We start from the raw sequence: 14,842 nt of genomic DNA, 5'->3' as shown, positions 1-14,842 counted from the left end.
AACCAAGGCAAGCCTGGTTCCAGAGTGTGTACTCAGGGTAGATGCTTACTAAATAATAACAGAGTAGCAGTGACTGTGTTTAGTAGGGGGACTGTGAGCTATGTGTTTCCTTTGCTGTTAATTTCTATTTTTCTATGGGAGGCCGAGGTGGACGGGTCACTTGAGGTCAGGAGTTTGAGACCAGCCTGGCCCACATGGCAAAAACCCATCTCTACTAAAAATACAAAAACTAGTCGGGTGTGGTGTCAGGCGCCTGTAATCCCAGCTACTCAGGAGGCTGAGGCAGGAGAATTGCTTGAACCCAGGAAGTGGGGGTGCAGTGAGCTGAGATCGTGCCACTGCACTCCAGCCTGGACAACAGGGTGAGACTCTCTCTCTCTCAAAAAAAAAAGTCCTACTTTTCTGCATTTTTCAAGTCTTCCCCAGTCAGCAAGTATTATTTTTATTTTAAAAATGTATATAATAGCCGAGCTATGTGTATATAGCTCACACCTACAATCCCGGCACTTTGGGAGGCTGAGGTGGGAGGATCACTTGAGCCCAGGAGTTTGAGACAAGACCAGCCTGGGCAACATGGCAAAAGCCTATCGCTACCAAAATAATAATAGTAATAGCCAGGCATGGTGGTGTGCACCTGTAGTCCCAGCCACCTAGGAGGCTGAAGTGGGAGGATCACCTGAGCCCAGGAGGTTGAGGCTGCAGTGAGCTGTGATTGCACCACTGCACTCTAGCCTAGGCAACAGAGTGAGACCCTGTGTCTAAAAAGCAAAAAAAGTATAATAACCAACAGTTATAAGGAATGAAAAATTTACCAGATTTGTTTGCTATACATGTAGAAAAAGAGAAGGTCCCTTGCCTACTGGGAGGGGAGAATATTATGTAGAAAGTGGTTTAGCGCATACACTAAAGGAGAAACTAAATTCTCCTCGGACTTCTTAGACTTGCTATCCTCCAAACGGGAAGATAGTTTATGTCACTCATTTTGTGATGATGTGTCTAGCTTTTACATATTCCTATTCAACTCAAAAGAAGGGTGTTAGCTCACCACTCACATATGTGCATACTGCTACAGATCTGCCAAAAAGAGCCAAGAGTCCTCAGTGTGTAACACTCCGTTTTCTTGCCCTATAAATAGTCTGCTCTTTCCAAAAAGAAGATCAAACTACTAATCAGAACTACCTACAGATTGAGTTCTGCGGAAGTTGAATCCTGGTGCTTTCATGCATGTGTATGCAACTCACCACTGAGAGAGGCCTTGGACCTTTGGATCCTCTTTCGAAGAAGCTGTTGAGTTAGTTCAAGGCCACTAGGTGGTGCTGGTGCATCCTGATAAATTAGCACGCGTTTCATTCCTTGGTAATGTGCCGTTTGCTTAGACCTCATGGTCACAAGTACAAGAAGCTAGTGATTATCCCTAAAGCTATGCCAGACAGATTGAGCCGTTTGTGAAATTGGGTGGATGAGGAGGGCTTTTGGGGTATGTCAACAAATAAGAAATTAGAATCCTCCTGTTCTTGTTTAAATTCTAGGCTAAGAATTTTTCTAAATCAAAATAACCGATCATAAGAAAACCTGTTCAAAAGAAAAAAGCACCTTTTTTCCAAAGCTCTGAGGCCTAAAAGTAAACACCTAGAACCCAAAGCATGCAACCTTCAATCAGAAGCGATGTAAAATTCTAACCTCACCTGCAGGAAGCATCTCTACTTGCCAAGCAGGACTGCACCTAAACTGTTTCAAACAACACTTTCAGTTCACCTCTTGATCTCTCTAGCTCTGTTTCTCTCATACACACAAACACAACTTTTCAGGATGTAAACATAGGGAGAGACAACAACTTTGTTAACCTACTCAAATGTATCACAACTCTTCTTTTTTTAGTCAACAAATTGACAACCAACTAGGTTTTCCTCTCATCAAATACAACTCTACAATAGTTAAGCCTGTTTCCTTATTAATGACATAGTCATCATTATCTATGTAACATGGCTTTGTTATTTATAAAAGAAGTGTATGGTTCTAGGTAGATTTTTAAACATGAAACAAATGAGTTGTCATATCTCTTGTAATAATGAAATATGAGTGATTTGACAATAGTATAATGATAGCTTTTGCCAATAAAGCAAAATGACTGAAATTGGGGTATAATGTAAATAACCTGAAAATAAAATATCTTCTTTTTCTTGTTTGGAGGCATTGCAAAACACCTCTCTTCCAAAATCAGATTCTGAAATAACCAAAAACTCTCTAACTTGTAATTTAAAATTATACCATGGAACAGCAAATTATTTGCTTATTAACAACTAACCACCCTGGCACAGTGGCTCATGCCTACAATCCCAGCACTTTAGGAGGCTGAGACAGGTGGATCACTTGAACCCAAGAGTTCAAGACCAGCATAGGAAACATAGGGAGACCCCATCTCTACAAAAAATACAAAATTAACCGGGCATGGTAGCGCACACCTGTGGTCCCAACTACTTGGAAGGCTGAGGCAGAAGAATGGTTTGAGCCCAGGAGTTCAAGGCTGCAGTGAGCCAGGATCCTGCCACTGCACTTCAGCCTGGGTGACAGAGTGAGACCCAGTCTCAACAAAAATAAAAAACAAGAAAATAACCATAAAAATGCTTTTTAAAAAGTAAAAGTTAATTTTCTTTTTTTTTTTTTTTTTAAGAGTTGGAGCCTCACTCTGTCACTCAGGCTGAAGTGCAATGGTACAGTTACAGCTCATGGCAGCCTCAATCTCCTGGGCTCAAGCAATCCTCCTGCCTCAGCCTCCCAAGTAGCTGGGACTACAGGCACTACGCCAGCTTCTGAGAACTGTATCTGTAGGTCGTTCTAATTAGTACTTTGGTGATATTCTTTCTGGAAAGATCAGACTATTGATAGGACTATACCATGCCTGGCTAATTTTGTTGTTGTTGTTTTTGTTGTTGTTGCTGTTGCTGTTGTTGTTGTTGTTGTTGTTGTTGAGATAGGGCCTCACTCTGTTGCCTAGGCTAGTCTAGAACTCCTGGGCTCAAGCGATCCTCCTCCCTTGGCCTCCCAAAGTGCCTGAATTCTTGGCATGAGTCACCATGCCCAGCCAAAAATAAAATTAACTAAAAATAGTTATTTTAACTAACCATATAATTTTAATCTATCAGCTGTTTAGAAATTACTGCAATAGAATTGATTGTAGAAGGAAACTCATTTAATTCATTTGTAGAAGCTAATTGAAGTATTTTCATTTAAAGTCACGTTGTTTTGTCATTCAAGCTGCCAAACGATATATTATTAGTCTGTGGTTTTTATCTTATAGGCCATTATGAGGTCTGTATGATGTCTGAAATCTGTCACAATGTTCACTTATGACCCACCCCATTTGTCAGCTTAGAGAGCATTTTTATTTCTGTCAGTGTGCTGGAACAAAGGATGGCCTTCATGAAAGGTAGCAGAAGCACTGAGGTCAGAGATGGGATTTCACTCAGCTACTCATCAGAGGCCTTGCCTCTGTAGTGTGAACATTATACTTCTGACCTCATCACAGGTTGCTTTTGTCTCCAAGGAAGTAACCAGGGACAACTTGAGAAAGTCAGGCAAAGTAACTTGCCATTGACAGATGGTGTTCAGCTGATAGAAAGAATGAATGGAGAAGCTGACAGAGAAAGATGCCGAAGATCGGTATAGCTTTTCATTTGGTATAGCAGAAGATGTATCAAATCAAAGCCATTTATATACATTTACCTAAAAATCCCACTTCTAGGAATTTAGTTAAAGGAATTATAAAGGTAATTTTGAAAACTTGCAGCACAAAGCTATTTGTTGCTGCATTCAATCTAGAGTAAAGAGAAATTAGAATAACCCAAATGATCAACAATTTAAAAAATTGAATAAATTATTATAACATCCACTCAAGGAAATGTTATGCACCCATTAAAAGTTATCATTATGAGAACTATAGAACCTAGGAATATGTTATATTTTTAAGTGAAAGTCATATAAAATGTTATGTATACATGTGGACATATTATACAAAAATGTATATTTTGCAGATAAAACTCTGGAAGTGCCTGCTCTTAACAAAATAAAGTTCTTTATTGCATTTGTCACAATATTGCTTCTGTTTTAAAAGAGAAAGACCAGTTTGCAAAACAGGGGCAACTCTTAGCCCAGTTGAGTTATTTTTCATTAACTCCAGGGGAAAATCAAAATCATACTCATAAGTCACTTCTCCACAATATCCAATAAGATACTCAGGCAGAACCTCAGAAAATTCTATGAGAAGTGACTGATCTTTAACTTAACATAGACTTGAAAGAGAATGTGATATTTACAGAATTTATTTGGTTCTCCACATTGATTTGATTGTGGCAATACTTTTGGCCTTGTTTGCCATTATTTTGTACATGTTAATAACAGTGTGCCTATAAGCCATGTATTTCCCAGGAGATTTGAGCCTCCTACTTTCCAAATGTGTAAGATCTATAAAATGGAGGTAATGGTAGTGACGTTATTGTTTCTGTGGGGATTACATGCAATAATGTAGGTAAAGCACTTGTTTGTGATTGCTTTGAAGCACAGCTTCATCATTTACAGGTCAGTTCACTTTCCTGCGCCTGTTTCTTCATCTGTCAGAGCCTACCTCCTAGGGCTATTGTAAAGAATCGGCATATGTGGAGCACTTAGGACAGTGCCTGCTACATGTTCAGAACTCACTAGACATTAGCTGTTATTATATTTTCTCCTGAACATCATACCTGCAATTTGAATAAATTGCAGGAATTTGAATAAAGCTGCAAAAGGTTTAACTGTCTTTACACAACAGCTTTCGTGAAACTTTGCCATGGCTCAGACGCAGCCAAGCTTCCCTCTGGCAGAACTAAAGGTAATTAGCATGATTTCTCCTCACCACCCCCCACCCCATTATTATTTTAAAAGAAAACTAAAGAAGGAGGAAAAATAAGAAAACCTTCTAAACATTTGCAAAGTTCATATAAAATTATACTTTAAAGTGGTGGTGATCAACAAGAAAGTTTTTGGAAACTCTCAGGGCATATTTTTTGTTTGTTTCCCAGAGTGATGGAAAGGGGGTACTACTAGCAATAGTTATGGGAAGAGATGCTGTATGTCCTGCAATGTCCAGGTCAATAGTGCACAAAAAAGAATTGCCCTGCATCCTTCATGACTTTCAAATGCCCCAGGAGATGTTCATATAAATGAAAAATCTGTTTATAAGTATCAAAGCCTATAATTAACTATATTTTAAATATAAACAGTATTTTTTGCCTTATTCTAATTTATTGCCTTTCCATATTATAAAATAATTAGGGTCTACTGTGCTGACCCCTATTGACTCCTGTAGGGATGGCACTGTGTCCAAGAGGCCAAAGAAGAGACCTGGTGCCAGCAAACGAGATGTAGAGTTTATTGAGGACTTTTATACAGGGGTGGTCCAGTGGCAGTGGGCTGGACAGGAAGACTGCTATCATTTGTAAAAAGCATGTAGTTTGGCCAGGCATGGTGACTCTGGCCAGTAATCCCAGCACTATGGGAGGCCAGGTCGGGAGGATCGTTTGAGGCCAGGAGTTTGAGATCAGCATGGGCAACAAAGTAAGACCCCATCTCAACAACAGCAACAAACATCATGAATTTATATAGCATTTTCACTTAGCACCCTCCACCTAATAACCTCCACTTAGCAACCTCCACCTAGCAACCTCCACCTAGCAACCTCCATTTAACCCAAAACAAAGTGCCTCAGTTCCTTGCATGTCCTGCATTACAGGGAATGGCCCAGAGGTTCAAATGTCCTTCATAGATAAGGAATGAGTCTCCAAGTTGGCCACTCACAATTTCTTATGTGGAGACTCTGACCAACACATTCTTCTTAGACCATAGAGTCATTCTCAGGCTATGCTTCAGTTATTACTATCAGGTATGTCTGCCCTACGGGCTCCTAGTAAAATATTTAGATATTCAGAAACATTGTAGAAAATATTATTTAGGAAAAATGAATATTTCATAATCCCACATTTTATGGACTGAATTGTGTCCCCTCAAAATCCATGTTGAAGCCCCAGTCCTCAGTACCTCAGAAGGTGACTGTATTTGAAGATAGGAGTGTGCCCTAACCCAGACTGACCAGTATCCTTTTAAGAAGAGGTAATTTGGACACACAAAGAAATACCAGGGATGCTCATATATGGAGGAAAAAACCATGTGAGAACACAAGGAAAGTGGCCATCTGCAAGCCAAGGAGAGGGGCCTCAGAAAAAAAAACCAGCTGACACCTTGATCTTGGACTTCTCGCCTCCAGAACGGTGAGGAAATAAATGTCTGTTCATCCCACCCGGTCTGTAGTACCTTGTTATTGCAGCCCTGGCAAGCTCATACACTACTCCTCCAGACTCTGCCAGATTTTTTCTATGTGCAGACTAGCAAATGGCACAATTTCCTCTTATAGAAATGTATTTCTTCAACAGATATTTATTAAATACCTACTATCTTCAGGAGGAATAGTTACACTGGTGAACAAAAAGTTCCTTCTGAAATGAAATCATACCAAATGTACAAAAACTGCTTGCTCTTTTCACTTAAAAAATATATCTTGATGGGAGCGGTGGCTCACGCCTGTAATCCCAGCACTTTGGGAGGCCAAGGCAGGTGGATCACTTGAGCTCAGAAGTTAGAGACTAGCCCGGGCAAGATGGCAAAACCTCGTCTCTACAAAAAAATACAAAAATTAGGCGTGGTGATGTGCACCTGTGGTCCCAGCCACTTGGGAAGCCGAGGTGGAAGGATCACTGTAACCTTGGAGGTCAAGGCTGCTGCGAGCCGTGATGGCACCACCGCGCTCCAGCCTGGATGACAGAGCAAGACCCTATCTCAAAGAAATATATATATCCTAGGTATCAGTCTATGTCAGTAATGATAACTACCATTTCCTTTTCTTTTTTGTTTTTTCTTTTTTTAGAGATGGAGTCTCACTCTGTCGCCCAGGCTGGAGTGCAGTGGCACGCCCTCTGCTCACTGCAACCTCCACCTCCTGGGTTCACGCCATTCTCCTGCCTCAGCCTCTCGAGTAACTGGGACTACAGGCACCCCGCACCGCGCCTGCCACCACGCCCAGCTAATTTTTTGTATTTTTAGTAGAGACGGGGTTTCACCGTGTTAGCCAGGATGGTCTCGATCTCCTGACCTCGTGATCCGCCTGCCTCGGCATCCTAAGGTGCTGGGATTACAGGAGTGAGCTACCACGCCTGGCCTGTAATGATAACTATCATTTCTCTCTTTCTTTCCTTTCCTTTCTCCTCCCTTTCTTCCTTCCTTCCTTCCTTTTTTTTTTTTTTTTTTTTTTTTTTTAGAAGAAGTCTTGCTCTGTCACCCAGGCTGGAGTGCAGTGGCGCAATCTCGGCTCACTGCAAGCTCCGCCTCCCAGGTTGATGCCATTCTCCTGCCTCAGCCTCCCAAGTAGCTGGGACTACAGGTGCCCGCCACCACACCTGGCTAAGTTTTTGTATTTTTAGTAGAGACAGGGTTTCACCATGTTAGCCAGGATGGTCTCCATCTCCTGACCTCGTGATCGGCTCGCCTCGGCCTCCCGAAGTGCTGGGATTACAGGCGTGAGCCACTGCGCTCCGCGGAAAACTATCAAACTATCATTTCTTGAGGGCTTTGTATGTTCTAGAGACTGGGATAAACACTTTGCTTACGTTGCCTTGGAGTACTCATCTTACAGATGAGATGATAGACTTGCAAGCCCTGTGGGAACACTAAAGCTCAAGTGAAATACAAAGGGGTTTCTCCCCACAGCTGCAGGTCATGGGTTCACCACGAGCCTGAAGCCAGGAAAGAGTCTTTTTTCTTTCTTTTTTTTTTTCAGATGGAATCTCACTCTGTGGCCCAGACTGGAGTGCAGTGGTGTGATCTTTGCTCACTGCAACCTCCACCTCCCAGGATGAAGTGATTCTCCCCTGTCAGCGTCCCAAGCAGCTGTTATTACAGGCATGCACCATCACACCCAACTAATTTTGTATTTTTAGTAGAAACGGGATTACGCCATGCTGCCCAGGCTGGTCTCGAACTCCTGACCTCAAGTGATTCACCCATCTCGTCCTCCCAATATGCTGGGATTACAGGCTGTTGCTCCAGCCTGGGCAACAGAGCGAGACTCTGGCACAAAAAAAAAAAAAGAAAGAAAGAAAGAAAGAAAAAGAAAAAAAGAAATCAAGTGTCCTGACTTTCAGTTAATCTTTACCACCCTTGTACTATTACACCTATATATGTATATATAATTTTAGGTACAGTTTAATATACACTGAATTTTCCAGGGATATGACTAATGTCTAAACAGAAGGAATGTTGCACCCTGTTGTACCATGTTGTATTTGGAATTTACCAACTGACAGCAGCACTGCTCTGTGTCCTGAGTCACCCATGCAACACACCTGCCACATCCCCTGCTTTGGGCTCCTTTATGATGCCTTAATGGGGTTGTGTACAAACACTTATGTATCAAAATACATATTTTGCTGTTGAGTATCTTCCTTTTATTTATTTTCTATATTACAAGCAAGGCCTTATAACTTTTTAAAAATCATATGCGTAGGTAAGTTATATTGCCTATAAATTTCACTTCAAGGCAGTACAGGGAGCATTACAATATATTCGTTATGAAAAGGGGTGCTGTGTCTAAAAACCCTGCTTTAAAGATAACTTAGAATAAAATTTAGAAAACAAAAACTTTCATATGTATCCTTACTACTTTTTAGTTTTTTAAAATCACGATTTAATCTCATTTAGTTTTCTTGGCCAATTGGCTCCAATTCATTCTTAGTCTCTGCTGGTTTCTGGGACTTGTTAATAACAGTCGCTCCCAACCCCTATATAGTTGTCACTTTGAGGTGTTAAAATTTCTCCAATCTTCCTTTTGCTCTAGCCTGAACTTTTAATTAACATATTTCTGTGGACTATTTAGTTCAGAAAAGCTAGTATTACTTAGTCCTTCTTTGTACATGTTGTAGGCTTGAAAGCTTGACAAAGTTTAGAAGAAGGAAAAATGGGCCAGCCGTGGTGGCTCACGCCTGTAATCCCAACACTTTGGGAGGCTGAGGCAGGCGGATCACCTGAGGTCAGGAGCTCGAGAACAGCCTGGCCAACATGGTGAAACCCCATTTCTACTAAAAATACAAAAATTAGCTGGGAGTGGTGGCATGTGCCTGAAATCCCAGCTACTCAGGTGGCTGAGGCAAGAGATCGCTTGTTGCAGTGCAACGAGATCTCATCATTCATCATTGTACTCCAGCCAGGGCAACAAGAGGGAGACTCCATCTCAAAAAAAAAAAAGATTAAGAAGAAAGAAAAAATGGCAGCTAACCCCCACACACTGCACAGCAGTAGCAGGAAACTCCACAGGGTCTCTTTCCTAGTAATGAAAGTTCCCTCTCAAAGGAGAAGGCTTTGACACATATATCAAGTATGTGGATATTTGCTTAGTACTAACATTGTTTACATCCACTTACTTGGTCTTATTAACAGATTAAGCAAAGCTTCCTGTTTATTCCCTTGCCTGCTTCCTTCTGAGTTTTAAAGAAATCACACTTGATTTTAGAATTTACTTTAAAAATGTAAACAATATATAATTTTAGTTTTTTTTTTTTCTTTTTTTGGAGACAGAGTTTTTATCTGTCGCCCAAGCTGGAGTGCAGTGGCATGATCTCAGCTCACTGCAACCTCCGTCTTCCGGGTTCAACAATTCTCCTGCCTCGGCCTCCTGAATAGCTTGGATTACAGGCATGCATTACCACACCCGGATTATTTTTGTATTTTTAGTAGAGACAGGTTTCGCCATGTTAGCCAGGCTGGTCTCGAACTCCTGGCCTCAAGCCGTCCACCTGCCTTGGCCTCCCAAAGTGCTGGGATTACAGGTGTGAGCCACCGCACCTAGCCAATTTTGGTTTTAATTTAAAACAAAGGCTTTTTTATTATAAAATAAGTCACATACTAACTTTAGAAATTATTCACTTACCTTACAGATTGATAAAATTTTGAAAAACAATGTCAATAAATAAAAATTTTTACTATGTAGCTTTCTATATAGATATTTCAGTGCCCTCATGAACACATGTGTTTTAGAATATGAACTCTAAAGTTTAAAAAGCTTCATTGGCTGGGCATGGTGGCTTACACCTGTTATCCCAGCACTTTAGGAGGCCGAGGCAATCAGATTGCTTGAGCTCAGGAGTTTGAGACCAGCCTGGGCAACATGGTGAAAGCCCGTCTCTACAAACATTACAAAACAGAGCTGAGTGTGGTGGTGTGTGACCGTAGTTCTAGCTACTAGAGAGGCTGAGATGGGAGAATCTCTTGAGCCAGGAGGTCAAGGCTGAAGTGAGCCATGATTACACCACTGCACTCTGGCCTGGGTGACACAGCAAGGAGACCCTGTCTCAAAAAAGAAAGGAAAAAGAAAAAGAAGCTTCATTGACTGCTTAGGAAGGATATTCTTTTTATTATCATTATTTTTTGTAGAGAGGAGATCTCACCATGTCGCCCAGGCTGGTCTCGAATTCCTGTGATTAACAGATCCTCCTGCCTCGGCCTCCCAAATTGCTAGGATTACCAGCATGAGCTACCGTGCCTGGCAAACCTAGTTCTTAACTGTGCAAGAACCCTATTTTCTTCTCCATAGTTTTTAAGAACCAGCATGATCTAATATTTCTCCCTTATCAGTACTGAACTTTTGAGGAATCCTGGTATAATCAAAGACCTCAGTTTCCTACTACGTGGTTAGGCGATTGTTAGACTTCAATATTTAATAGGTAGATTTAATATTATTATAGTCTATTCCCTCTTAAAATCTTGTCAGTGATTTAGATTATCTCCTGAACGCCACTAGGCAGACAGAAATCTGATGTCTAATAAGAGAGAAACATACCAAGTAGTTTGCTGATTGTTCAGATGGTTTTGAGGAAAAGGAGCATCCATGCAAAAATATTTGTTGGTGTATGTCCAACACTGTCCTTCAAAAAGTTTTCTTTAGCTAAACACTCACTCATGCTCAGGGCCTGCTGTAAAATCCCACAGATCTGAACTTCTACTGACTTAATTCAGACCTTCATCAATTTTTGCCTGGCCTATGGGAGTAACCCTCCTATCTTCCTTCCTTTACTTCCCATAGCTCCCCTGTCCTCCACAACATTGCCAGAAGGATTTTTCTGAAACATGAGTTTGATCATATTGTTCTTTTCCTTGTCTCTCCGTGGCTCTGAAACTAGTTCCAGCCTTCCTTTCCAACATCATCTCCTATCAGTACAACCAAAGGGCCTCATACATCACTGACAGTTAACACTTGCTGTTTCCTAAATACTCTATGTCCTTGTAAGTATTGGTTGCTGAGGCTTGAATGAATTTTTTCCACTATCTGTCCTTTACAGTTCAACTAAAATACCACCTTTAGGAAGCCATTACTCATTCTCCAGGTCACCACCTTCTCCTCTGTTTATCTAATATCTCCTACATTCCCCCCCTCCCCAATGTATTATAACGATTCCTCAGTGTTGCCCCACAGATTGTGAGCTATTTGAGGGTTTGAACTGATTTTATTCAAATCTGGATCCTCAGCACTTAGTACAGTCCTAGGCACACAGTAAGTGCTCAACACGCATGTTTTAAATGAACAGCTTTCCACAGGATAATTCTTTCAGCTCCTCTCCCACAGTCTAGATGAAGACCTCCTTAAATTCATCCAAGTCCCTTCTTTTTTTTCCTGACAGCCTTGCTCTATTGCCCAGGCTGGAGTGCAATGGCATGATCTTGGCTCACTACAGCCTCTAACTCCCAGGTTCAAGTGATTCTCCTGCCTCAGCCTCCCTGGTAGCTGGGATTACAGGCACACACCACCACATCTGGCTAATTTTTTGTATTTTTAGTAGAGACAGGGTTTCACCATGTTGGCCAGGCTGGTCTCAAAATCCTGGCCTCAAGTCATCTGCCCACCTCGGCCTCCCAAAGTGCAGGATTACAGACGTGAGCCACCGTGCCCTGCCCCAAGTCCCTTTTTATCTGGAGGAAGGTATCCAGAATATCTGTGAGGATTTTGTATTAATGAATAAAGTGACATAAACAGTCTGGCTTGTTTATGTAAGAGTTAAAGAGGAAAGAAACACAACAAGCGGCTCAACAGTCAAAGACAGGTTTATTTTGGAGAATAAACCTGAGAGGGGCTTCTGGCCGATTTTTGGTCAGGAGCACTCTCTCTTACAGACTATTTAAGGGTTTTAGGGTGAGAGAGCTTACAACAGGCTTGGAATGTTTCTGTGTGGAGGAGAAGTTTATTGCAGGGTCAGATGTCTCTTGTTGGAGTGGTGGTTATCTTGGGACTGCCATCTCTCCAGCCAGAAGGGAGGTTATCTCAGGGCTGGCATGTCTCTGGTCAGGGATGGGTTTATCTTAGGGTTGGAATGTTTCTGGTCAGAAATGTCATTTGTGGTTTACAGTCATGCTGACCTTAGCCATTAGGCTGATGCCCTTTGGATTTAGGTGGTTTTTGATCAAGGGAAACTTTAAAATGGCGTTGCATGTCCAAGATGGCAATGCTCCTGCTCTGTCAATTTAGGTCTCTTCTGTCTTTAGTTTACATGGCCCACTCTGCCAGAACATGATTGCTCTGATTGAGCAAAAGAAACAGAATTCCTTATTTCAGGTTTACGAGAGGAATTAAAAAAATGCAAATAAAATAAATAGAATTTCTGAATACATAGTAAGGGGCTATCAAGCATCCAAGGGACCTCATCAAGATATATACCTTGTCAAAGCATTCAGATGGTTGTTTGATTTTCTCTCGTCTTAACTTTTATTTTATTCTGTCTCTGGAATCTTGTCTCACTGGATCTGATGGATTTATAGATCAGTCTGGCATTACTTGTGGATACATTAAGTTTAACATTTTTAAATGGCTGACATTGACTACTCTGCTCATTATCATCATTTTCAAGGTAGTTTTCTTAGCTATCTGTAAAGCATGTTTGTTTCTATTTTTATTTTTATTTGAGATGGGGTCCCATTCTGTCACCGAGTTGGAGTGCAGAGGCACAATCTTGGCTCACTGCAACCTCTGCCTCCCATGTTGAAATGATCCTCCCACCTCGGCCTCCCTAGTAGCTGGGACCACAGGTGTGCACCACCATGCCTGGCTAATTTTTGTATTTTTGGTAGAGACAGGGTTTTGCCATGTTGCCCAGGCTGGTCTCGAATTCCTGAGCTCAAGTGATCCGCCCAGCTTGAATTCTCAAACTGCTGGGATTACAGTAAAGTAGGCCACTACACGCAGCCTGTTTCTATTTTTAACTTTGTTTTGTTTTTGGTAACCCTGTATTGAAAATAATGTGGCTATCCCTGACTCAGCATGTGGGGTTTGATTCATGGTTTCTTTGACATTCACTCAACTTATGGAGTTGTTTTTGCTCATCATTCTTTCTAGATATTTTGTTTATTGAAATATTTTTTTCAAATGTGATGGTACTTTTTTTCTTGTCTCTTTTACTCACAGCTATAACTTTAGCATCTAGACCAGTGCGTGGTGATACTTGGTGCTTAATAAACATCTGTTCAAATAGTGAGTGAACATTGTAAATCAAATTTTTTTTTTTTTAGTCTCTCAACTCCTGGTGTGTCTGGAATTGGCTCCTTCCGGTTGGTTCTTGGTCTGGCTGACTTCAAGAATGAAGCCGCAGACACTCATGGTGAGTGGTACAGTTCTTAAAGATGGTGTGTCCAGAGTTTGTTCCTTCAGATGTTCACATATGTCCACAGTTTCTTCCTCCTGCTGGGTTCATGGTCTTGCTGACTTCAAGAGTGAAGCCGCAGACCTTCGCAGTGAGTGTTACAGCTCTTAAAAGTAGTGCTGCGGGAGTTGTTCATTCCTCCCAGTAGGTTCGTGGTCTCGCTGGCTTCAGGAGTGCAGCTGTAGACCTCCACACTAATGGTTACAATTCTTAAAGGTGGCGCTGACCCAAAAACTGAGCAGCAGCAAGATGCATTGCTAAGAGCAAGAGGTGTTTGCATTGCTGCTGACAGCTCTGGTGGCCAGCTTTTATTCCCTTATTTGGCCCCACCTACATCTTGCTGATTGGTCCATTTCACAGAGAGCTGACTGGTCCATTTTACAGAGAGCTGATTGGTCCATTTTACAGAGTGCTGATTGGTCCGTTTTTACAGAGTGCTCATTGGTGAGTTTACAAATCTTTAGCTAGACACGGAGTGCTGATTGGTGCATCTACAATCCTTTACCTGGACAGAAAAGTTCTCCAAGTCCCACCCGACCCAGAAGCCCAGCCGGCTTCACCTCTCACTAGTACTGGTTATAATATACATATAAATTGATTTTTTCTTTTCTTGAAATCAGTAAAATTCTTAACATGCTTATAATCCAATAAAACTATTACAAATGTGTTTTTAACATTTTCTTAAAGAATAAACTTTTTTAAAAGTAAATCGTCTTTCTCATACCCAGTTACATAATCTGAGAGTTGTTTTCATGTTTTATTTTTGAGACAGGATCTCTGTCGCCCAGGCTGGAGTGCAGTGGTGCGACCCCCTTAGGCTCAAGCGTTTCTCCCAACTCAGTCTCCCAAGTAGCTGGGACTACAGGCATGCACCACCACGCCTGGCTAATTTTTTAAATTTTTGTAGAGACAGGGTTTCACTAGGCTGGTCTCAAACTCCTGAGCTCAAGCAATCCTCCCACCTTGGCCTCTCACAGAGCTGGGATTACAGGTGTGAGCCACTGCACCCAGCCTGAGATTGTATTTTTCAATGTGAAGGTAGGAGTTCTGTATTTAAATTTGTATTTCTTCTAACTATT

General features: G+C 41.5%; 1 protein-coding gene and 1 long non-coding RNA gene across 2 annotated transcripts in view; both read left to right on the top strand.

Moving 5' to 3' along the window:
* YAE1 (YAE1 maturation factor of ABCE1) overlaps window positions 1-14,842 on the top strand; it is a 49,196-nt gene that overhangs the window by 11,346 nt on the left and 23,008 nt on the right. The gene's annotated exons all lie outside the window — the stretch shown is intronic.
* On the top strand, window positions 5,737-8,025 carry LOC134731378 (uncharacterized). Its single transcript, XR_010113600.1, has 3 exons — window positions 5,737-5,914; window positions 6,137-6,299; window positions 7,862-8,025. It is a non-coding gene; the product is annotated as an uncharacterized lncRNA (long non-coding RNA).

This window comes from Symphalangus syndactylus, chromosome 9 (genome assembly GCF_028878055.3).
Source record: "Symphalangus syndactylus isolate Jambi chromosome 9, NHGRI_mSymSyn1-v2.1_pri, whole genome shotgun sequence".
NCBI lineage: Eukaryota > Metazoa > Chordata > Mammalia > Primates > Hylobatidae > Symphalangus > Symphalangus syndactylus.
The sequence above is the reverse complement of the archived record's forward strand: the minus strand, read 5'-3'. Positions and strand labels throughout refer to the sequence as shown.